Genomic DNA, 25,492 nt, shown 5'->3' with positions numbered 1-25,492 from the left:
GTCGGTAACAAAGCTGACCAGATTGCCATAGGTAATGCACGCTACGGTCTCTTCGACCCTAAGTCAAGACCTGTTCTCTCGGGAAAGCCCAGCCTAACCCGCGCCCTAACCCAACTCTGACTGAGGCAACTGACTCAAGAGAGTCAATCTCTCCGAAAAAAGAAACTAGCCCCGGATCGACGCTCTTGCTTCCTCATTCAACTTCCGATTCAGGTCGAACTACATCTCAACTAATCAACTCTTTTTTCTCGGAAACATCCTAATTTCGATCTTCAATTTCAGAAATTTGGAATGCCGACTAGAATCCCCGGTTTCTACAGCATCGGACAAATTCCTTCCCTTCTACCTACGAGAAATGAATAAAGTAGAGGGTGCCGAAGGCTTTGAGAGTCAGGCCGGGAGCCCATGGGTGCTTGAGCGCATCATTCATAAAGGCTTTATTAAGCATCTCACAACTAGGCCTCATCACCGGTCCGTGGTAGCTTAATTAGTGACCGGGTATACTATTCTATTTTGAATCTTGAACCTTGCCTTTTCCGCATAAAAAGGGTTACGTGCTAAGGAGTCACCGTCAGGGTTTTGGAGTTCAGTGAGCGATGTAGCATATTCAAGAGAAGAAGCTTTCGGGCTTCCTTCCTTTCACTACAGAAAAAAGGGTATATGATATGGCTCGGTAGTTCAGATTCAAGTCGGTTCAGCTTCTCTATGAAAAACCGCAGAAGCTCTCCTCATCTCATAGGATACTTCGAGTTGGCTTGGCCTTCAAACTATTACCGCTCCGTGGGATCCCTCCTATGCACTGCAAATCTATGAGGTCGTCAGATTTCTATGCTGGGGCTTGTAATCCCACTATTTTCTATTCGACTAAAAGGGGGAGTCATAAAAAGGGATCAGACTTCCAGACCACCCGAGGTTGTGGCATCCCTTTCCGCCTTCTTTCAGACTTTCTGGCTTTGAAAATTCTTTGAACCACCTGTCGGTTGAGAAATCCGTTGATGGTACTTTCATGCGATCTCTTGAGTCAGGCCAATAGAAAGTCAAGGCTGTCGTATTTCCTCATTGCTTCGCCCGTGAAAGGCTAGGCTGACGCTCATTCAAGGCTGAATTCAAGTATCATACCCGACCGAAACCGAGGGAAATAGCCTTGTGCTAAAGACTCTCAATCCGGAACATATCTCAGTAAAGGTAGATTCATTCTCCGTCCGCGGATTGAAAAGATCTCGGACGAGGACCGTGGAGTGGGGAGGCAAACCTTGGTTTATAGGGATCCGCTGTCTCGGCGGGAATCAATCGAAGCGAGTAGGGGAAGAGTCATCAGCCAGTCCTTCCCTAGTCAGGTTGCGACCGATGTAGAGGAGACAGGCTCGACCAGAGGAGGGAGAGGGCTCGCTCGTACGAGGTAGAGGTCTTTTGACCTTGCTTATATTCTTTTTTGAGTATATTCAAAAAATTCATTAACTAAAGAAGAAAGATTCCAATACGAGGCTGGATGAAATTGAGTCGACCTTTCATTGATAGAGGAAGTGGACAAATCTCTCATGCAAGCAAGAGGCTCAGGCGCCCCATAGAAAAAGGTGGACGACCCTAGACGAATTCCTACTCATTGTGGGCCTGGTCCCGGTTCTGTAATCAGATAAGCGATGAGATTGATAACTACTTAACTGCACCTCCTCTCTTCCCCCTTTTCTTCCGAGCCCTATGGTCCCAAGGATTCTGGATGGAACAAGAGAAAAGAGGAAAAAGAGAATGAAACTGAACATTCTACTTGATCAATCTCGAATTCATTCGCGCTTTCGCTTTCTCTGACCTTCGCCACTCTCCTTGCTTCCTCTTCTTCTCATGAAACTTCTCCAACCTCAAATCTCATTCTTTTCTCATTCAACGGATCTGGCTTCTTCGAAAGTGATCCTGATTATCATTCCGCGGAAACTGAGACTGATGAAAGAGTACTCGATGCTAGAAAGCAGAACTCCTAGGGAAAGCTGCAGCATACCTCAGAGCTCTTCACTCTTCCTCAACATAAGGAATTCTTCCACCGCCTCAATGAACAAGGGCTCGACTGAAAGGAGAGAATAGTCTTTGAAATCATCAAAATCGTAGCGGTTGTGGATCAGCCTGGATCGGGGAATTCAGTAGCAGAGGAGGTTGAAGCTGCAGAAGCAGAGTTTTGATTTCATTGATTTCATTCTCGTATTATTGGGATGGACGACTAAAAACCGCTAAAGAAGTCGCCCTTTCGGGACCAATTCTCTTTTCTGCCCTTTATGCAAGGTAAAGTAGCCTAAGTTGCAGGAGCCCTCGCATCAGATCAGCCTTGGGCACGTGGGGATATGGAGCGCCCTTCTCTTCGTTCTTTCTTTTCCCCGGGTATCTAAGTGAAGTAAAGGAAGACCTGGTTAGAAAGGTAATGGCTCTTCAATCTCATTCCGGCAGAAGACCGGATTTCGTTCCAGTAGGTTTCCTCCGTTGAAGCCGAAAGTTTGTAATTTCAGAGTCAAAGTAGGGGTGTGAAGCAGAGAGAGAGATTCAGTTCGGACAAGAATGAAGGATCAAAGATTCTATCTTTTTTGGAAATCCTTAAGACTTTCTTTTTGAAGTCAAAATCAAGCGTAGAGTGAAAGAGATCTTATCTTCTTAGAAAAGCGTGGGGAATTCTTTCAATCCGACAGAGATCCCTTTACCTGATGACGCAGGCTTGACTGACGAGGGAGAGGTGCGAAGTGACCATGAAATAGGCCATATAGGCGACCCCGGGGTAGAAGTTGAGAAAGAGAGTATTTAGTCTGAAATCGATGACGAGATCGTATTTCCTAAGGCTTTGAACGAGATCTTTGATTCTAATAATGAGTAGAAGCCACTGATCCTACTAACCTCCCCCGCGCCCCCTTTCCACCCGAGGTTCATGCGGCTAACCGAGCCAATTCAGAGCTGAGGCGCTACAACCCACTGAAAGCAGGATTGCACAGTAGATATTCATTCTTATAGAATAGCTTTCCACTGCCAGCAGCTAAGAAGAGAAGACGCCCCTGCGCTCTCTTACTCTGATTTTTGATAGTCTTTGAAAAGAGAAAAAAGAATGAAGAGAGAGCGAAAAGGCGAAAGTGCGATCTGAATGAAGAAGATCTAATAGAAATGGTAATTCAAGCCCTTGTTCATTGACTGATCTTTCTTACAAGTTGATAAAGCTCTTCCCTTTCTTTCTCATAATCTAATAAGTAGCAATCTCTTCTTCTTTCGACTCCTCGATCATTCTTTGACCCTTCGCACCTTCTTATCGACTTCTACAACTACTATTTATTATTAGCTGAGAACCGCCCCGGCGAAAGAATGAAGTAGTAATGAACTTCATGAAAGTGCTTGATCAAGCCCTTATTATATCTTCTTTCTCGTAATGAGAAGAGAAAAGCATAGTCAGTAATAGGATTGATAAAAGAGAAAAAGCGCTCAAGTATTTTGAAAGAAAGAAATATATCTATATTATAGAAAGATGAAAGTCCTTTATCAAGCTCTGATATTCAATAAAGAAGTTGAAGAAGAAAAGGTATAAAATCAAATAAGTCAAGAATTTCTTCTCTGATGATCTTTCTCTTAGATCTCGCCTTTATTCATTCAGCCAAAATTTCCTTCGCACCTTTCTTTTCTCTCTGAGAAGTTGATAAAGCTCTTTTCTCTTTCTCTGACAATTTCTTCTCTGACATAAGAAAAGAGACTACGTCTGCAAAGGAATGGAATCAAATACTCCTTCTCCGGGCTGGGTTTCCATAAACTTTTTGCTACTTAGAAAACAAGGTTAGCATTTGCTTAAGACATGCGAATTGGACAAGAGCTCGACGACTGATTTTAGTGGTTTTTCGCAAATTCTTTGCCCCTCTCCTATATCTGAAACTACGAGCACCTAGTTAGGAGCAAAGAATTTTCCATTGATAAGGGCTAAGTCAAAGATGGAACTAGAAGAATGATCGAAGCGAATACTCGTGCAAGCGCAATCAATGAACAAGGTCTTATCTCTGATTTATGGTCCAAGAAGAAAGGGAAGGATTACTATACTATTTAGTGGATCAGTCACCTGGACCTTTGAAATTCAAGGTCCAAGAAAAGTGAATATGGATATAAACAAGTCCTTCGCAAATTCTTTGCTCCTTGCCTAGGTTAATATGGATTTCTTTCCTTGCACTCCTTAACATAAACATAATAAGGGATAAGTCCTTATTCAATGAGCTGAGATAATTCTTTGATCCTTATCAGTCGAGTTATTGAATAAGATCTGGACCTTTGTTTTTGGAGTCGCAAATTCTTTGCGCCTTTATCAATGAGTCTTTATTCATTCAGGCTCCTTCGTCGAACCTTTACATAAGCTACGCCCTTCTGAATTGACTCCTTCTTAGTCGACTTTCTTCGAACCTCTATTTGGAGAGTGATTTCATAATGCACTCCTTTTGAGCAAAGAATTTGCTTGCGAAAAAAAGAACAAAGAATTTGAGGAGATTCTGCCTCGAGTCTGATTCTTTGCACCTTGAAAAAGTCAAGCATTTCATACCCGATCCGCAACTGAGACTGATTCCGATAGGGGAGAGAGATGAGCTCTACGGATGACTTCTGATGATGGAGATTGAGGCTGATTCTTCTTTGAGGTTGTCTAGCTACTTCCCTGCAGCTTCCTCCTCCTCTACCCTAACTGGGACTGATTCCATTCCATTCGGTCATGTCGAAATCTCTCAACGGATGAGGCTACTTCCTGAAAGAACCGAGAGCTACGACTCCAGATCTCATTCCTATTCCCCCGATCCTGACTAACTGCACCTATGAAAGAGAGACCAACTTCGAATTCTTCTAGCAACTTCTCCTGCACTTATTGAAGTGATCGTACTAATGGATGGAAGAAGACTGATGACTGAGGCTTCGACCCGAACCCTCATTTTTCTGCCATATTCAGACCGATCCCGTTGGTATCGTACCGCTCCGTGGGTTCAGATGTTACCGAATTCAGGCTTTCCTCTTTTCGCAAATTCTTTGCTCCTTTTGATGGGCTTTCGTACTGATTTTAGGCTGAAAGAGATCGAATGAAAGATGTTTCGAATTCAACTTACAGTCTTATGTCGAATTGTTCATTCATTCTTTGCATTTCTCTTTTATGAAAAGATGTAGTTTGTGATCCATTAGGAAGTCAATGACAAGGGAAATTCATAGAACAATTGAACTAGATTTGCACTATCTCATCCCAATTGTGAATGAAAAGAAGAAAGATAGAATCCAAATCAAACTCATAAATTCGATTGATGAAATGAAAGAAGTTCATCACTCAATTTCTCGATAGTTCTTGCTCAGTCTATCTTGAAAAGAGTTCTCTTTCCGAACCCCAACCTACTTAAAGTCAGCTAGGCCTTCAAACAAGACTGAAGGAAGAAAGCCTATCAAAAGGAGTGGGAACCTACTAGTAACTGAAAGGTTTTCTATTATCTCCATGAAAGGAAAACGGAGCGGGAAGAGAGAAAAGAGCTCACCTTACTAGTACGTAGGAGCAGTACTAATTAAACTACCACGGACCGGGAACTCTGATTCTTCTTATTATCTTGTTTTTGATTCCTTGAAATTCAAGAACTTCTTCTCGCAAATTCTTTCCGCCTCTCCTATATCTGAAACTACGAGTACCTTCGCACCTTTCAGGTTCATATGGATTTCTGACTCCTTCGCAAAGTCTTTGACTTTATTCATTGCAATTTGAGAAGGAAGAAAGAAAAAGTTCAGTCAGGTTCGCCTATCCTTCTACTACGTCCGACGCTCGTCCGGAGTAGCTTCATTCTGATTTTAGGTTTAGTAAGTAGGTTCTAGGATCATAATATCTAAAAAGGAAAGCCTATGTTTCAGGAGATAGAGCAAATTCTGACTAAACTCTCTCACTTGGCGAGGGGGGGGTGGGTGTAGGAGTTTGAGCGCATCTTTTTCATATCGATCAAGCGGGTTTCCTTTCATTTTCCGGAAAGCCTACTATTCCAATCTAAGCTAGAAAGAGGATCTGGATTTGTCTGCAGATGATGATGATGTCCACTCCTGGCTCGATGCACTTAACGAAAGGGAACTCTCACGATGAAGAAAGAATTTCCTTCCTAATTAAGCAGCATCCTTTAAGTAGGGGTGCGCCGGACCGCCGACGAATAATAGGTACCCCCACCCCAGGCAGAGTTAGTGAGCCGTGTAATAGGCGACCATTTCGCGCGGTTCGGGGGGCACTTGAGTCAGCCGCCTAGCCCGACTGCGTCTTGACCCCTATCCAATTTTTGGGCCAATTCCCCCTTCGTACTACCCAAAAATGAGATTCTTGCCGAATCCGAGTTTGCTGCTCCAACCATTACCAAACTAATACCTATTCTGTTTAGTACTTCAGGTGCTTCTCTTGCGTATAATGTCAATCCCGTAGCGGATCAATTCCAACGAGCCTTTCAAACTAGTACTTTTTGTAATCGACTCTATAGCTTCTTCAATAAACGCTGGTTCTTCGATCAAGTTTTGAATGACTTTCTAGTCAGATCCTTCCTGCGTTTCGGATATTCAGTCTCATTCTCAGCTTTAGACAAAGGTGCTATTGAGATATTGGGCCCCTATGGTATCTCGTACACATTCCGACGATTGGCCGAGCGAATAAGTCAACTTCAAAGTGGATTTGTTGTGCGAAGAGTGCGTTATGACCCGTGGCCGCCTGCCTGGTGGGGGCGGCTCCTCCGTTGTGGGTAAACGGGAAACCCGACTCTACGAACCCGAGGAAAGGCTGCACAGCAGTAGTCAGGGCGTTCAGACCGGAGCTTTTTGTAGTGCTAGCAGTAATGCAAGTGAATGAATCCCATCCCCTATCAAGTTCAGTGCTTACGCCCCTTTAGAGATAGTTAGAATATCGAGACTGAAAAGAGGCAGAAAGAGAAAGATAGGCTTTCTTTTACTAGAACCTACTATTTGGAAGAAAGCCTTCCTTCTTAGCAGCTCTTTTCTTGAAAGTTCTTCATATCAACTTCTTAGTTGAGAGGTTAGAAGGAGCGAGACCGCATACTAAGAAAGAGAGGGGCGCGCTAGCCTAGCGCTATAATAATATTCACAAGGTTAGGGGGCTGAAAAGCTCTTGTTTGCTGTCTACTTCGCGAGCCTGAACAGCCCCGTTCTGTAACTTCCCTTCTTTCGTCCGTCCACGAGGCTGTAAAAAGAGAGAAAGGGGCGGCTATCTAGTGGGAGTCGTTTCGGTTGTATGCCACGAGGTCCCTATAGACAAGGGGACAAGTGAATCATCGCTTTTGGGCGCAGGCAGCCCTCTACCATCCATCCCATTGCATTCCATCGTCTCGTATTGCTTTACTAAGCCGTATCAGACCAGTCACCTGGACCCGTCCGCTTTAGTTTCATTCTAGTGACTTTCTTTTTCTCTCCTTTCAGTCGAGTTTCTTCGAACCGCCCCGTGGGAGTCGAGTTCTTCCTTACTCCGGACAGGTGAATATGGAATGAAGCTACTCCGCAAATTCTTTGCTCCTTATATTATAATTGCCACTAGATCTTTTAGGTGAGAGAAAGGTTCAAAGAAGATTTCCCTTTCATCTTCTTCTTCATTTTGATATTGATAGGGATCCCCATTCATTCCTAGATTCCCGTCACTACGGATTGATTGTCCCTACCTAACTACATGGTAGTGGTCTAGGGAGCGCAATTGCTAGAGCACGGGAGAATGAATAGTAATGATTTCAGCAAGAGCAGCCGGACGGACTACTATAGTGAGTCTAGTGACTACGTCAGTCGAGTTGAGTCAAAAGGTATGGTATAGCAGCCTTTCCGAGCGAGCCTCTGGGATCTCCTGTAAACCCCCATGATGTGGTAAAGGGAGGATATTAGGGGAAGCAGTGAGTGGAGATTCCCCTGCAGAGAGCCGGATGAGGGGAGACCTTCACGTCCGGTTCGGAGGGCGGGGATATCCCGACCCTACTATCATTATGCCTTTGCAATCTTACTTGGTTTAACTCTATTTGTGACCTTTTCTCGTATGTGGGACTCTCTATCTTCTTGGGTAGATAATCGATCGTCTTTCATTTTGATAGTGAGTCGTTTTTCTCATAATAAGTAAAGAAGAAGATCTGGAGGTTATGCAATAGACCGTGTTGGAGAGAAAGAGGAAGAAAGGGAACTTCAAGACTCATAAGTGCTCTTTCAGTTTCATTCTCTCTTTAGAGCTCCTCTATTCATTGATTCCTTCTTCATATCAACTTCTTAGTTTCCCACTAGGCGGGATCTCCGCGAAGCTGCAGGATGGCTTGGTAAGCAAGCAAGCAGTTATGTAGGCGCCAACTCCAAGTTCTTTCTCTTCTTTCTTTTTGATTTGGACTTGGTTGGCAGGGTCAGGGCCTTTCTCGCTGGGCGAGCGCATCCGATTCTCAAGTCCTTTCCTAAACCACTTCCCGTTCAGTTGCTGAAATCTCGAGAAAAGCTTGATAAATGAGATGGAGTTCCACGAATATGCAGGCTAGAAAGATGCTATTTGCTGCTATTCTATCTATTTGTGCATTAAGTTCGAAGAAGATCTCAATCTATAATGAAGAAATGATAGTAGCGAGTTCTTTTATAGGCTTTCTTATATTAAGTCGGAAGAATTTAGGTAAGACTTTCAAAGCGACTTTCGACGGGAGAATCCAGGCTATTCAGGAAGAATCGCAGCAATTTCCCAATCCTAACGAAGTAGTTCCGGAGGAATCCAATGAACAACAACGATTACTTAGGATCAGTTTGCGAATTTGTGGCACCGTAGTCGAATCATTACCAATGGCGCGCTATGCGCCTAAGTGCGAAAAGACAGTGCAAGCTTTGTTATGCCGAAACCTAAATGTGAAGTCAGCAACACTTCCAAATGCCACTTCTTCCCGTCGCATCCGTCTTCAGGACGATCTAGTCACAGGTTTTCACTTCTCAGTGAGTGAAAGATTTGTCCCCGGGTGTACGTTGAAAGCTTCTATAGTCGAACTCATTCGAGAGGGCTTGGTGGTCTTAAGAATGGTTCGGGTGGGGGGTTCTCTTAAGAAGAAATCAGACAAATAGAATCTAATTCATTTCATGCTAAGAGAAGAGCGAATCCAATACCAAGACGAATTCTCAGGAAGTGCAGCAAGTACTTGAGTCATTTTTTGGTATCATGCCCCACGAGTGAGTTGCCAAGTGCCCCCTAGCCTAAAAGGGCAGTCTACCACAAGATCGAGTGGAAGCCTGGAGCCAAACCCGGAGCCCCTCTTTCTTTTCTTTATTCCAGACGGTAGCCTTGTGCATTGATTATCGGGCGCTCAACAAGGTAAGCTAACCATCAAGAACAAGTATCCACTTTGCCCTCTCCTTTCAGTCGAGCCCTAATCAATGAAATAAAGGCGAGATACTTCGAGAAGTTGGATCTACGGTCGGGCAACTACCAAGTGCGTATCGCGGAAGGAGACGAGCCAGACCTGTGTGACAAGCAAGCAAGCAACCTAATAAAGGGGCATTTTCTTTGGTTATGCCTTTTGGACTCACCAATGCCCCTGCCACGTTCTGCACCCTCCACAATGAGCTATTCCACCCTAGACGACTGGTGATATACTTTTTGGGCTATAGCTATTCGTTAAACGACCACCCACGACCCCTTGTTCATTGAGGCGGTATTAAGGAAGAAGAACCTCTATGTAAAGACGGAGGGGAGATCCTCTTCCTAGGGCATTGGATGAGCATCAGAGCCATCGAGGAGTGGCAAGCACCTACCAAGGTGAGTGAGCTAAGATCCTTTTTAGGGCTCGTGAACTATTACCGAAGATTCATGGTAAGTTACTCTCAGAGGTCTGCTCAACTCTTTCATCTCCTAAACTCAAGAAGGACGTACGGACCGATCATGGCATTTCCCACTTCTCGGAAAAGTGTCCAAGAGCTTTTGAGGACAAGAAGGAGGCATGATGACGGAGTATTGCAGTTGCCAGATTAGACTAAGCCATTTTGAAGTACACACGGATGCCTCAGACTATGCCATAGGCTTTCTTTATTCAGGTAAGTAGCATCAAAGAAGGGAAAGCTCAATGAGACCGAGAAGGGTGGTTCAAGAGAAGGAGATTCAAGCAAGAGCAAAACTAGAAAAAGAGCAAAGCAAGACAAACTTGCCAAGTTTGATTTGATGTCCCAGTAGGGCTAAAAGAAAAGACGGAGAAAGAGGCTCCGTAGGAGTTCTAATTAAGCTAGTCCGGACCCTTTTAGTGTGGAATTGACTGAGTTCCACTCCTAATCCTAATAAGGAATAAGGAAGGAGTTTCGCTTTCTCTTTATTCAATGAGTCTTGATTTTTGTATGGAGTCGTCCGGAGGTTCAGGGAAGAACTCGACTCCCACGGGGCGAAGAAAGTCGACTGATAAGGAGTCAATTCACAAGGAATTTCATAAAGAAAGCGAAAGGACTTAGAAGGAGTGCAACGAAAGAAATCCATATCAATATCAAAATCAAGGGCTCTCATAAATTCGGTAAGGAGTTTCGCCTGATTCAAGCCTGATTATCATCATTGACTCCTTATCAGTCGACTTTCTTCGAACCGCCCCGTGGGAATTTTCAGTGGAGTTATTTCAAAAAAGAAAGGGCCCTTGTTCATTGACTCCTTATCAGTCGACTTTCTTCGAACCTTATCAGTCGACTTTCTTCGAACCTCCAAACAAAGTCTCGGTCCTCTCCTATATCTGAAACTACGAGTACCTTCGCTCCTTCGCTCCTGAACAGTCCTTTCGCTTCGCGCCGGAGGACAGGTTCATATGGATTTCTGACTCCTTCGCAAATTCTTTGCTCCTTATAATGAAAGAAGAAGAAAAAGGAAAATAGGCTTGAATCTTTTTAGTAGGTTTGAAAGAGGAAAGCAGGCTCAAAGAATTTGAGTTGATAAAGGATAAAGGTTTGAAAATGTGAAAAAAAGCATCAATCATATTTCATTGATCCTTCCTTAAAGTTTCTTAACCTTGGACGTAGTAGAAGTCCGGAGGACTGACGGCTTTCTTCTTTTCTCCTTCTTTCTTCTTATATCCTCTTATGACTTGAAAAGTACTCAAACTTTTCCTTGAACTTCTCACTTCCTTTACTTACCCGACTTCCTTTTTCAATAGTAGTTTCTGAGAGTCCTCCGGACCTAATTAAGCTAGGGAGGACCAAAGAATTTGCGAAAAGAAATAGATCCCAAAAAAGATGGAAAAGTCTGAGATGTAAGCTTGGCTAAAGCATCTGGAAAAGTTAGGGCTCTTAACCAGAATCGATAGAAAGACAAGGGCTGCTGCTATTTCCGCTCTTGGTCTGTTGAGGTTTCAGCCTCAATCCCAGTCTCACCCTATCTTTTCGATTTTGATTAAGACAAGATAGTCTCTCTAGCCTGAATCTCTATACCTATACTTACTAGAGGATGAGGATGCGAACCAGCCTAATTAAGCTACTCCAGATGAGTTTCATTGAGTTCCATCTTTTCCGATAAAAGAGGTCCGACCGCTAAGTGGGAATATGTAGGCTCAAAGAATTTGAGAATTCCACTAAAATGAGAAACTCCATTCTTTTTTTCTTCCTTCTTCTTTCATAGTCAAGTAGAGAATATACGAGACGCTAAAGTTAGCCTTTGCTTTGACTTTCTTCTTTTTTGGCTAAGAAGTCAGTAGGTTGTGCGCCAGCCATACGTAGCTTGAACTGTGATGGCCACAATGCTACGCTATTTCCGATCCCCAAGACGTCTTTGCTTTCATCTTCACACCTGATCCACCGTCTGAACTTCCTACATTCACTCCCGGAAATTGAAAGAGGAAAACTGGAATTGTAACCTCCCGGTCTGCTGTATAGTCAGCCTCACGGTGTGCCTGACTGCCGAGTCTGCCGTCTCCACGGCTTTCCCTTTTGCGGGCAGCTCCTCATCGAGTGCCGATCTTCGCTTGGGCCGGCTCCGAGGCTCTACCCTGGCTTTTCATTGCTTGCTTCCTCCCACTCTTTTTTTTTCTCATATCGCGCGCGCATCTTCAAGAGAGGCTTAGAGTACATAGACGAGGCGGTCCCGATATTGAATATTGAATAACCTCCTGCTCTGGAACTCCTTGACTTCGGTTGAACAAAAAAGGTTCAATCTTCTGAAACCGTAGCGTAGGCGAAACCCGGCAGCCCGCCCAGAGTTTGACCTTCTCCGGTCCTGGAAGGAAAAGCCACTGAACTTTCCTTCCCCCAGCGGGCAAGAAGACTGGGAGGAAGACGATCAGGATCTCACGTGTGGCAGCTGTTGGAACAAACTCAGAATCCAAGAGGTACCTAAAGAAAAAGGAAACTCACCACTCACTGGTGAAAGAGGAGAAAAGACAATTTCAGGCCCCGGGGCCGGAATGCGGTAGGGTCTTCAAGCCCCACGCTCTTATCTCGAGATTCATGGGCCGTCTCGCGAAGAGAGAAGATCTGAACCTTCGCATCGACTTTCTCTCTCAGTCTCAACCACGCCTTCCCTATCGCAAATTCCTCTTTGGTCGAGCCGCTCAGCTGCTTCGCGTATTATTATGATAGTCTTGCCGGGGCATGCTGCAAGAGCGTAGGTGAGTGGTAAGCGTAGGAGGCGTGACCAAAGGGCAGCCTGTGTGGTTCCACCTCGCCTCATTGAGATCTGCAGGGTGGCGGGGAAGAAGCGTCACAAATAGGGTTCAGATAAGGGGTCGTAGGCTTAGTAGGGCTCGAACCTACAATATCACCGTTATGAGCGGTACGTTTCAACCAATTAAACTATAAGCCCTCATGAAAGCCGAAATCAAAGACATCAATGAACAAGGTAGTGGAAGGATCATATTCGATTTTGATGCCGTAGGACGGGAAGAGCAGACAGAGAAAGAGAGAATGAAAGATAAAGAGAAGCGGAAGACGGAGCGGGAAAGAGAAAGACAGAAGACTGACAGAAAGATGTCTGAATGATGATGCTTTGAGTACTCTCATGAAACAACAAAAAGAATGAGAAAGAAGACTGACAGAAAGATGATCCTTCTCATTTCATGTGTCTCGCAAAGCCTCTCCTTTGAATCTGCGAAAACATTGCCTTTTCCCCCCTATAGAACTCCTTCGATCATTCTTCTCAACTCCTACTCCGCCTTGGACTGATTTATTCCATCTAATTTCTTGGACCTAAAGTGGATAGTCGGACAGAAGTTTGAGTTCCATCTTTTCTTTAGTGGATCAAAGAGGTCCGACCGCTAAGTGGGAATATGTAGGCTCAAAGAATTTGAGCGGAGGCCTCATTGATTTTCTACTTTCAGTGGATACTACGAAGGAGCTTTCTTCTTGATTATCCCGCTCCCTCTTCCTATGGTCGAGCTACTTCCGTCCGTCCTCAGTCGTAGTCTGAAAACCTTTGCCTTTTTATTCGCTACGTGGCTTGAAATTCAAACCTTGAATTTAGTGGGTTTAGTAGGTTTTCGCTTCTTTTTTAGCCTTTATTCATTGATTCAGTCGAGACCTCCGAAGGAGTCATGAAATGGAATATGAACCTGTCCGGAGGACTCATGAAATTCCACACTAAAAGGGGTCCTCAATGAAGAAGTAGCATTTCTCAAATTCTTTGAGCCTTGAAAGAAGGACTTTCTCCCTTATTAGGAGCCTTGCGACTGAATCTGCTTGGAAAGATAGCTACCCCGGAGCGGACAGCCTGAAACTAAAGACTTTCTTTCTCCTCTCTTTCTCCGGACCACAAAGTCGAACTCTCATCAAAGTCTGTGAATTTCTTTGATAGGCTTTCTTCTTTCATTGCCTTTTCCCGTCCGAAGGACCAAGCTTTTTTGACCTTTTTTATAGGACTTTTTCTCATCTTGATATTTCACGATAATTGAGTTCAAAATCAGGCATTTGACTTGAAAATTCTTTGAACCTCTCTTTATCCGGACCACAAAGTCAAACTATAATCAAACAATGTTCATTTCTTTGATAGGCTTGATTCTTTCATTGCGTTTTCCCGTCTTTTTTCTTGCAAAATGGTCCTTTTTCTCATCTTGATATTTAACGATAATAGAGAAAAAATTCAAGATTTTGAATGAAAAGTTGCTGCCAGCCATACCCAAAACCTAGCTTTTTGTTCATTTTCGCTAAGGATTACAAGGTCGTTGATTACAAAAATTCATAGGTTTCATTCTCAATTCATGAATTTCTTTGTTTTTTTTCTCGTTATTTCATAACCTTCGGACGGACCCTTATTTAATATTAGCTTGACTTTCTTTTTGATTGAGGGCTTTGACCGTCCTCCGTAGCTTAATTAGTCTTCCTTTACCTTTTCTTTTCTCTGCTCTAGACTACTTTATTCTCTTATGAGATTTCTATTGCTTCAACGGCTACTTCACTTCTCTATATGCAATTACTTGGCGTAACTGAACTCAACTAAGCTTGAATCTGACTATAGGCGCAAAGAATTTTCGAATAAAGGCAAAGAATTTGAGGGACTCTGAGATTTTGAGTTGAAAAGAAAAGGTAAAGGAAGACTCCAGCCAAGAACATCGATCAGTCCGAAGGTCTTAATACTCCTAACGGAGGGGTTAGTGGTTTTTCGCAAATTCTTTGCTCCTAGCGGAGAGGTCCAGGTGACAGGTTGAACCATGGCATCTTTCTTCTATTGAGATAAAGTAGGAGAAGCTCCCATCTCCGAACCCGTGGAGTTGCTTCAGTCCTCAACTTATCATACCAATACAGCCCCCGCCACTCGCCGGTCTTCTCTCGGTTCCGATTCTGATGGTATTTCCGCCGATGCATGTGTTGGCACTGGGACTGGAAGAAGATCGACTGATTAGTCTTCCTCTTCATGAGTCGAATTGGTCTATTAGTGAACTGAACTAATCTTCTCGTGATCGTACTAGGACTGAGATTGATCATAAGAGAATCAAGCCTTTTCAGTGACGGGAGGAGTTGAACCTCTCCATTGGCCTTTCCACGTCCCCTATCTTTCATACCTCGTCTTGGTCTGTCCTATTCTGGTTCCCGCTATTTCATCCTTATTTCATCTTACTTCTTCAAAAATGGCTTTCACCCTCAGCGGATGAAAGGACCCAAGAAGACTTCCTTCGCTCTTGGTCCCGAGACCTCTGACTTAACGGGGAATTGAGCAAATTCTTTGGTCCGAACGTCTTTAATTTCTCAGTCGAGACCTTGTTCATTGAGGCGGTAAAATGCACAATTAGCAAGGTTTTGACCTAGCGCTCTCAACAAAATCTAATCTTTCTTTTCTCTCCTTTCAGTCGAGACCTTGTTCATTGATTCAGTCGAGTTATTTGAGTGGAATTGAATGACTCCTTCGGAGCGGTCTTAATACTCCTAACGGAGGGGTTCAGACTTCTAATAAAATAAGAAGAAGGAGCCAAGAGAAGACCTAAAAGTCAAAATCCCATATTAAGATAATGGGTTAAGAAAAGAGAAGGATCAGATTTTCTATGATGCGAAGAATGAGAATGAAAAGTCTCTCTTCTCTTTATCTTGATCTTATGATCTCAACTTCTAGAAATTTGCCCGCCTTTCGCTTCGCTTGGCATAGTCAGATTGATAATAGGATTTCCTCATCATAAAAAAAAAGGATGAAGCCTTTCTTTTTGCTTGCACTCAAAAATCTAGTATTAGAATAAGATAGTCGACCTCGAAATAGGGGTTGATTTTGCAGTTATAAGGAATAAGAAGGGCATAGTAATTTGAATCTTTTTGAAAATCATATCAATTTCGGTGATTCATTCTCATCCTTCTTTTATCTCTTTTCATTTGATTAAGATATTGAATTCGGCAAATACCGCTACGTGGGCGTGCAATAAGCCCACTCCGCGGGCTCAGATCAAGGGAAGAGAGAAGTAGTAGGGTAGACCTCATTAAGGATATGGAGGAATGAATGTGCGAATCGAGCTAAGCGCCTTAACGAGGGTTCGGTACATCTTTAGTCTTGATTCTATCCCCCCGGAGGAAGGAGGGCTCAAAGAAAGGTATGAGGGGGTCGGGTAAAAGCTCCTCCCAGGAAGTCCGCCCAGCACGCTCTCTTTCCTGAAATGCTAGGTGCGAGACACCAGCTCTTCTACCCAGAAAATCATATCTACCCGTCGTCCGAACCCTTGTTTATCCACTAACCCGCTATCCAGGAGCCAAACTCCAACTTCTGTGCGATAAGTTGTCGACGTGCAAAGATCAAGCGCAGAATCTGTCCTCTGGTAGGACGCATAAAAAAAAGAGGGAGTTGTAGGGGCATTCTTTCACTTCAGTGCGAATCGAGCGAACTAAGCGCCTAGAAAAAATCAGGGGTTCTGACTTTGGTACATCAAGCAAGTATCCCAGTCGGGGACCGTGGCAGGAGTCGCAGCAGAAGTTCGTCTTCTAGTTCCGGTTGAGCTCTTGCTTTTGGTCTTGAATATCATGCTTTCGTAAGGCCTAACCTAGGAGTGGGGCCACATTGTTATATGAGTCCGGAGGACTGGTCGAAATCAGACATCTTTATCCCTCTTCGTTCAAGGCCTTTTGGCAACGAAATTGAATCCAGCCTATCGCATGAGGCACCCTGAATCTTTCTATGAAATGCTGAAGACGAGAAGGCTGCACGCGAGGGCGTAGAACTCTCTTTGAACTAGAAACTCAGGCAAGTGAGAGACTAAAGGCTGCATACCGGTGCCGCAAGCTTGGACACCGAAGTGGCACTCCTCTCCTTTCAGTCGAGCCCTTGTTCATTGACTTTCTTCTCGTACTGATTCAACTTCAACCGACTGCTACTCCTGGGTTAAGGACAATTGCTACCCATTGAGTCCCATTTTGATGGGTTAGAATATGGAATTTGGTTGACTTCCTCGGGGGAGCTAGGACTTGCCGAGGGCCTTATCTAGTTTGATTGTCAAAGAGAGAGAAACTCGATGATGCTAGATGCTGGAAGTATTCCCTCTCCACTCCAGAAAGAGACCGAGCCGAGCGTGCCCTTGCGGGGCACACCTGTACCAAAGAAAAGAGAAGAAGGCTCCGTAGGAGTTGCGAAAGGAGTCCAAGATTCAAGCTTCATCAATGAATAAAGGCGAAGCTCCTTAACAGGAGTGCAACTAAGGACTCTGAGAGCCGAGTTTGGCTTAGTGGTTAGTGGTTCTTATCATTTTCATTTCTTTTTCTTCAATCTTCAGATTAAGCGTATGACCGATACTAGCACTAGTGGGAAAGCATTAGGACCTTCGTCGAGTCAACTAAGAAGGTTCATTCTTCTCACTCTGTCCCAATCGGGAAGAGGTCAAAGAAAGGACATAAAGAAGGAGGAAATGGAAAGTCGGGGCTTAGATATTATGTCCGATGCACTGCTATAGTGAGAGCGGAGGAAAGGCACAAGGACGAGGAAATGATAATATTGCCATTCTTCACGAGAATGCATCAAAGAACAAGGCAAGAAACAAATAGAATAAGGGAATCCAGGGAGGGAAGACAATGCAAGGTGTCCTTGAATAAGGCTTGGGGTAGCCTATGTGTCTATGTCATAAAGCAAGACAAGAAAGCTGATGTCTGGGGAAAGTTCTCCCTGGAGGAGATACTCATGGAAGCCGAAGCTGTGGCAAAGCACAGGAAGGGGACCCTTATTAGCATGGTGTACAAGCGCGAGCGTACAAAGAGGATTTGACGAAAGATAGATGCTTGTGAAAACTTCCTGCCTCGTGAAAGCGAGCTAGCGGATCTGCTCTTGACCAAATACAATACTGTGATCAACCTTTGGGAAGATTCACAGCGCCTGAAGCTGCAGGAGGCGTCCCCATTGGAGCTAATGGTAACCTTTCTCGAGGAGAGAGGGTGGCCCCACGAGTACACTGCAGAGGAATTGCAGGATCAGTACCTCCTGCTGGATTGGATCGCAACCAACCTTGTCTTCGAGCGGCCCATAAAAAGCAGACAGCTCTTTGTCTACGGCCCCCCGAGTACACAAAAGACGCTTCTAATGATTGAAAAAGGGGGGTTTGAGGCAAGAAGAAGAGAAAGAGCCTAGGGACAAAGGCTCAAAGAATTTGAGAGGACGGAGTAGCTTAATTTGACCTCTGGGTCCTCGATGAGTTCATGGAGGACAAGAACCAGAACCAATACGATGATGAAGTTGGGGAGCTAGATTCATGCCCTACTAACCCTACTGGATGGGCAGGAGTGCAGGTTGGATGGGAAGTATGAACGGACTTTTCTAAAAAAGGCGAATGTTCCCATTGATGGGCAACCGTATTCCATCTACCTTCACCACCGACGAAAGGCCCTGGGGGAAGCGCGTAATGGCCTTAAGGTTCTACTCCAACTTAGAGGACTTGGAGAAAGATCAAGCCCTTGTTCATTGAGTTGACACCTTATGTGCTTGCATTTTCGGCCGACTATGAGCGGATTCTGACGAATCCCTGCCTGAAATACGATTCTCTACATGGAGTAGAAATCCTCATAAGTGACCGGATCTATCCATCCTCGAGATTGAGAGGAGGGGCCGAATCCTTATGTTCCCAATAAGGAAGCGGCAGGGGAAGAAAAACCCCTATCTGGACGTTCAGATTTCTCAACTGCGGGAAATGGAAATGAATGGAATTCAGTTTCCCGTAGTACCCCTACAAAAGAGGAAGGCCCCCGAGGGGGAACAAAAGCCCAAAAAGGGTAGCAGACAGAGAAAGGAGAAAAGTCTCCTTATAAAAAGAGAGGAGGCCCCCGAGAAAGACGACTATGCATCTTGGCCCCTCTTCTTTCAGAGAAAGGGAATGGGCAAGATGCCCCTGAATTAGGGACTTTGACGAAAAGCCGGGGGAAGAAAACCAGTGGACAGAACGATATGAGAGACTCATCCAAGATGAGCAAGAGCGTACAGGCAATGAACTACTCTCGATAGAAGTCGAGATTGTGATTGGGCTACCGGAAGAGCACGGCTATTGCTGAGTCAGACTCTGCTCTTGATTAGCTCTATCTTACTTGTAGAGATCTTCTATCTATCTTAGATTTCAGACAATAACATCAGCGGACAAAAATCACAAAAGTACAAGTACTTGAACTAGAGAAGTGAGATGAGAATGTTTTCGATTTGGAGCAGGGTATCAGACGAGTAGGAGCTCCGAATTGTCTTCTTTTAGGAGGGCACCCTTTCCTTCTTCTTCTTTGTCGGCGAATCGGTTGAAGCTCTTTTCTGATATATCTGCCGTAGGTTGTCGCTTCGCTTCGCGCCTAGGCTTTATTCCACCTTTCTTCTTCTTGTCTTTTGGCTTTTATGCGCCTACTCCGATTCTAATAGTTCGTCCGCAACGTAAGATGAAGAGAGTTTGCATCCAGCCTATAGAAAAAAGTCATGAAAGAAAGAGAGAATTGATCAATTTCCATCCAGCAGAAAAACCGCCCCGTGGGGAAAATCATTGAGAATTCTCAATTCCGATACTTCGAGTTATGTCGATATTAGACCTTCTATACCCCATATAGTTCATGGAAAGTCCCGATGTAGTAGGGAGAGTGACCTTCTTTCAGCAAGTTATCCGAAGATACTCTGCCAGCCGTTGACACCTTCGCCTTTTTTTTAGTCCGCTATGCTCTCTTTTTCGTCCGCTTTGATCAAAGAACGTGCTACTAACTTAATAGAAAGTCGAGCCACTACAAAAAAAAACAATGAAAAAGAATACTAGATTCTATCCCAATATGATGATGGGATCTTCAACTTCAAGAACTGCGGAAAGAACTAAAGCGAGGGCAAGAACCGCTACCGGAACTGAAATCCTTCGCGCCCTCTCTCCTTTATCAAATTCTTCTTCGCGATGAGTGGATCTTCAAGTTCTGAGTTTGAATGAAGGAATGAATAGGGTCAGTGGAATCCGTTGATCAAGATCCGCCCGTGGATGGGAATGAAGTAGCATAAGTGGCTGCCTACCTATACGCCTGCACCTGTGGAATGAACTTGAATCAGTGGCAGTTGGTGGTGTGGAAGCTTTCTCTCTTCTTTCAATATTCTTTCATAGAATAGCTTCACGAGTATTTTCAAGAAATGGAAGGGGATGAAATAGACTAACTAATCCGTAAATCAAGTCAAAGGGCTCGTGTGCAATACCATACAATTTGGCTCGGGGCAAACTCTAAGTACCAACCAGCAAGAAGAAAGCAAAGCCATAGGAGGAAGGGCTGCTAGGCCTTTCACGAAAGGTCTGACTTAGTTAGTTAGGAAAGAGTGAAATAGGCTGCGGAGGAGCAAAGAATTTGCGAAACTCACTCTTTCATCAGTTTCCGCGTGAAAGGTCTTTCGGGTTTCATCCACGTAAATTGCGATCTGGGGCAAAACAAAAAGAAGGGCTGATCACTGATTTTCCTTGGATTGATATGTCCCTGACTTCTTTATCCGTGAAAGGCCGTCCGAAGGACAGGTTCATATTCCATTTCATGACTCCTAACGTCTGCAAAAAAAAGTAATAGCTCATAGTCCTTCGGACCGGCTGGGTTCAAAGAATTTGAGAAAGAGCCAGCCACAGCCTTTACCTCCGCCTCTGAATCTAATGCCCTGCTTTCTGACTCTCGCGCGTGAACCTCTGATCTTGGCACGAGCGCCTCGTGCTTTCCTTTCTCAGTCTCTCCTTTCCTCTGAACTTAGTTAGTTTGGAATGCTTCTTTTCGACTTTTGACCTCTAGGCTTTCTCTTTCGTACTTATTTGACCTTTAAGTAGGGATGGAGAATGGGGAATCTTTGAGAATGAACGATATTCTCGTTCATTTCATGAACAATCTAAGCTTTGCTACTTTCTCAACCACGAGAACAACCGCAGAGTCAATCAGAGTTGATCTTTACCGTGGGCGAAAAAAGAAAGAGCTGCGACTGTGAAGGAGCCCGACGATTAATAGGTCCAAGGCTATGGTGGAACCGCTCCGTGGGACCGGGAACATGAAGAAAAGAAAGTTCAGTCAGAAAGAAAGTCAAGAAAGCACTACGCGGAAGGCATATATATAAGGGGAAGAAGTTCAAGGTTTGAAGTTCAAGGAAGAAAAAGGCAAAGGAAGTTCAAGGTTGAAGTTCAAGGAAGTTAGAAGTTCAAGGAAAAGGTTCGCCTATCCTAAGTGGATAGTCAGTCCTTATCTCTTCTTATGGTCCGCTACTGAATATGGAATATCAAGCCTAGGATCATGAATTCCACTCAAACTTATGGCCGATCCAAGGCATCCTTATTTTTTTCTTGTATTTTTGATCTTGAAGCTTTCTCTTTCTGCTTCTGCCTCGAAGACTGAAGCTCCGATGCTCTTCCTATCCAGTCAAGGGAGTTCCGATCAGAAGAGCTACTTTGTGCAACTCCTATCCAGTCAAGCTACTAACTTCCTTTCCTGGGCCGCACCGCTACGTGGGGAAGACAGATTTTCCACTTCTTTCGTTATTTCTTTACTCAAGACAGATAATTCCCTTTCGACCGATACGGTCAAGCATATGATATTAATAAGTATGATAATGCACGACTTTCGCTTCGCTTCCCGCCTTCTCACCTCGGTAAGAAGCGGGGATCTCATCTCTTTCTATTCAGCCTCCCCACGCGCTGATCTGAGGAAACTGATAATTACCTTGTCAAAGAGTAGTTCTTCCTCGTAGGCCTCCTTCCTACTGATCTAGCTGACTCTCCTACTAAGTATGACTCCAGATGTGCCCTTTTCGTACTTCCCGCTGATGAATTGGGATTTCTTTCTAAAAAGAGAAAAGAAAATTGATGGAATTGTGCTAGCTTACGAAATGAGAACAGTGATTCTATAAAAGCCTTCTCCCACTCCTCTTCCTACTAAAGAAGGTAGAGCAGGAAGGGCGGCCCCGAACAGTCTAGACTTTTCCTCCTTTCATCCCTCTTCTTGCTTCTAACCTGCCCCGATCGAGAAGACGACCATTGATTTCTTTCAGTCCAGGACCTCTCCTTATCAGTCTAGCCTAAGCCCGATCCAGATAATTCCTTAGGGTGTGAACCTTTCTTCTCCTTCGTCATCTGAGTAGCTACCTATTCGTATCCTTCTTTTTAGTTGATACAGTCACTCAAAACCGTGGGCACTAATCTTTGAATAAGACTGGTGAAGAACCCAACCTGACTTGACTCATCTTCACTGCTTAAGAAAAACTTTCAGTCCCACTAAACGGATAACTGTAAGGGACCTACATACAATCCCAAGCACTGGCCATAGACTTTCTCAGGCAGCGTATATTGACTTCCTCCTTTGCCTTTCCCAATCTCCACAAAAGAGGTTCCATAACTTGACGAGCTTCTTTATTATCCCGCGGTGTCTTCTTCTATCTAGTTGATTGCGAGATCGGAATCTTAGCCCGATGCATCAATCAGAGAATGAGTCCTCAGGACCTTGTTTTCTTCCTCGCGCCTGATCCTTCTTACGGAAGGATACCGATATACCAGCATCACTCAAAATCCTATGCTTCGTGGGATAGCGCTTTCAGTCTTCCTTGTCGAGCCGGTTCGGCGCCGCAGCACCTTTCCAGGGGAGCGGCTTGCATACCCTTGACAGTGGAGAAAGATTACTGGTGCCAATCAGACTCACGGATCTTCCCTAGCCCTCGTACTCTGACTCAGCAGCCACAGACCCCTTAAGGTCACTTCGACCCTTTCCTTCCCCACAGACAGGGGTGACAGGGATCAAGCCTATTTTCTAGCTTGCTTTGGACGAATGCTTTCTTTCCTACCCATTTCGAGGCGAGATTACATTGAGGAGACGGAGTTCTATCTTTTTAGATAAGAAAAAAGACCTACAGGGAGAGAAGAGGGAAAGATGGAAAAACCCACGGAGCGGTTTGACCCCCATGTGAGATTGAAGTTTGAACGCCAAATCAGCCATTTGCTAGTAGGGACAATCGAAGATGTAGTAACTTCAGGCCGGTGAACATGAGGAGCGAGTGAAAAGACGCTCAAATGGTTTTAGCAAAGAAGATGTCACTTCGTCCCTCTTCCTACCCTATCCTAGTGCGTGCCCCGTCTGTGACCAATACCTAAGGACGGACTATTCATATATCTACTCCGAAAGGGACTAAGTTGCTGGAGGTGTAGAGGAGAGGGACAGATTTGACCTCTGATTCCGCTGACTCTGAAAGAAGGACTGGTGGGGACTTTCTTCTATTCGCTCGTGAACTCGACCGCTTCCTGAACTCTGGAAAGGAATTGAAGGACGGGTTCAAACTACGAACCGGACCCATGAAAGCCCGGCCGCTGCCTCTTCTTCTTTCGATCCTATCTGAGCCCACTGGGTCTCGCGACTCAAATCCCCACTTTCCCACGGTTTTGAAGTGACTTAAAAAACGAAACTCGACAGGACGGAGAAGGAGCATTCCTTTAAGTAGGTTCAGACTTTGGAGTCTTCTTTACCCCTGTGTATCCGCGCAACCTAGAAAGAACCCCCACGGAGCGGTGAGCAGCTTTGCGCTCCCTAGCCAAAGACCTTGCCTGTCCGAACCAACCTCGTAGCTCTTTCTTCCCTTTCGGCTTGGGAAAGAGTAACTCAAATTCTTTGAGCCTAAGATTCCTTTCATGTCCATGAAAACACATGCTTGCTAACATTCGTGATTCTGTAAGGGATACGAAGCCCCTTAATATACCGAAAAAAGAATAGAAAGATAGTATAGAACCAGCCTAGTTCGTACAACTTCGTACAACCTAGAAAGAGCCCCCACGTAGCGGTGAGCTCCGCGAAAGACCTAGAAAGACCCGAATCGCTCTCGAAGCTCTCAGCTCCCGGCTTCGCCTTCTACCCCAACCCTCACCTCATTTTAGAAAAAGGTAGGGGAAATAGAAGATCAAAATCAGACGTAACAGCTCTTTTTTCCTTGTTGGCTGTCCTCCCTCTCTCTCTCTCGCTAGTTGTCGATAGCATCTACCGGCTCCGGGTTTGAAGGATGTGGTCTACGGCTCAGCTCCACGGAGGGAGTGGCTTTGTCTTTCCTAGTTCGTCAGTCAGTCTTCTCTGTCCGTCCGGCCGGAAACCCTGCAGCTTTGACTGTCCGGCTTTGGCTTTCTCCTTATTTGATTATATTATCAAAGCTTTCTCCTTATTATATTATCAAAGTAGGTGCTGGGTAGCATTCCCCATTCCCCATTCCCTATTGGGAGCGTCCGATCCACAACGAAATAAACAACAAGTCAAAGACAACCCTACGGAACCCTTTTGAGAAATCCATATTAAGAAATTAGTCCGAAACGACTGTGAAGGAGTGCATTATGTTTATATGGATTTCTTTCGTTGCACTCCTGAATTCTAATATAAAGAAGGAGCGAAGTCAAAAGTAGTTTCAGATATAGGAGAGGAGCGAAGGTACTCTACGTTGAAAATATAGGTTCAGAGCGAAGCCACTCGACTGAGGTTAGGAAGGTTCAGAGCGAAGGTACTCGTAGTTTTCAATATAGGTTCAGAGCGAAGGTACTCGACTGAGGTTAGGAAGGTTCAGAGCGAAGGTACTCGTAGTTTTCAATATAGGTTCAGAGCGAAGGTACTCGTAGTTTTCAATATAGGAGAGGAGCGAAGGTACTCGACTGAGGTTAGGAAGGTTCAGAGCCCGACGATTATTATTCAATGAAATCCATATGAAAAAATTAGTTGCAAGATTCGTGCTTCTGCCGTAGGTAGGGTCCTTTTGACCCCTATGATTCTGCTTTTCCTTACCTTTATTCCGAAAGAGGGAATTCTGACTCAGTCCAGTCTCTTACCTTGCTTCTGCTCGCCGCTTAGCACCCTCACTCTGTCTTTGACGCTTCCACCCACGTAGCGGTAAATCGGGTATAGCTCCCGATGAGGCTACTGATACTGAATAAGACTTATCCGACGTAGCAGGAATGAAACTACCACGGACCGGGATCACATACCTCTGCTGCCTGGGACTTCCCTTTCTTCCGAGACTAATTGAGTTAACCTCGGCTGTGTCTAACCTTTATGGTCTAACCTGCATGGGCGGCTGCTGATAATGATAACCTGCACCGATCCGTTCTTTATTCCGAGACTAAGGAGACTAATAATCATAGTTATGAAACCGAGTCGCAAGGAATTAGCTCTGATTCTCATTCCAATTTCTGTCTCGGCTGCTCCTACTCGGGGGAAAGCTGCTTCTCGCCCCTCTCCAGTTCCAGAAGAACAGCTTATCCTTACTTCGAGGCTTGACAGAGATATTCTGCTCAATCTGAATTAATGAGCGGCTAAGCGCTTGAATATCATCCACGAGGTGACTGACCAAGATCAATCCCTTTCCGTAGGGGCATACGTTAGGGCCCGGGGAGGAATTCGGATCAGTGTGGATAACGAAACTGGTGTTGAGATCTTAAAGAGAATAAGAGCTTTCCTTCTTTCAATACCACCATAACGAAAGACCCTCTATGCGCTTCCTGTCTTTCTGTCTCGCCCTATGCGCCTACGCCAGCTGCTTTCTTGATCTCGCGCCTCTCCTCCTTTTGAGGATTCCGCCTCTGATCCTCTCGCCTCTTAAGTAGAATACGACTGATATCGGAAGAGTAGACTGAATTCCCGCTGGACGGTTAGAACGACTGAGAAGAGGGAT

At 44.7% G+C, this 25,492-nt stretch overlaps 1 long non-coding RNA gene across 3 annotated transcripts in view; it reads left to right on the top strand.

The window, feature by feature from the left end:
* The window catches only part of LOC127150582 (uncharacterized), a 191,938-nt gene that overhangs the window by 91,476 nt on the left and 74,970 nt on the right, over positions 1-25,492 (top strand). For all 3 annotated transcript variants that reach the window (XR_007822989.1, XR_007822991.1, XR_007822990.1), the window contains one exon: positions 24,307-24,490. This is a non-coding gene — a long non-coding RNA (uncharacterized LOC127150582). The remainder of the gene's footprint in view (positions 1-24,306; positions 24,491-25,492) is intronic.

Source organism: Cucumis melo, chromosome 8, assembly GCF_025177605.1.
Source record: "Cucumis melo cultivar AY chromosome 8, USDA_Cmelo_AY_1.0, whole genome shotgun sequence".
NCBI lineage: Eukaryota > Viridiplantae > Streptophyta > Magnoliopsida > Cucurbitales > Cucurbitaceae > Cucumis > Cucumis melo.
The sequence above is the reverse complement of the archived record's forward strand: the minus strand, read 5'-3'. Positions and strand labels throughout refer to the sequence as shown.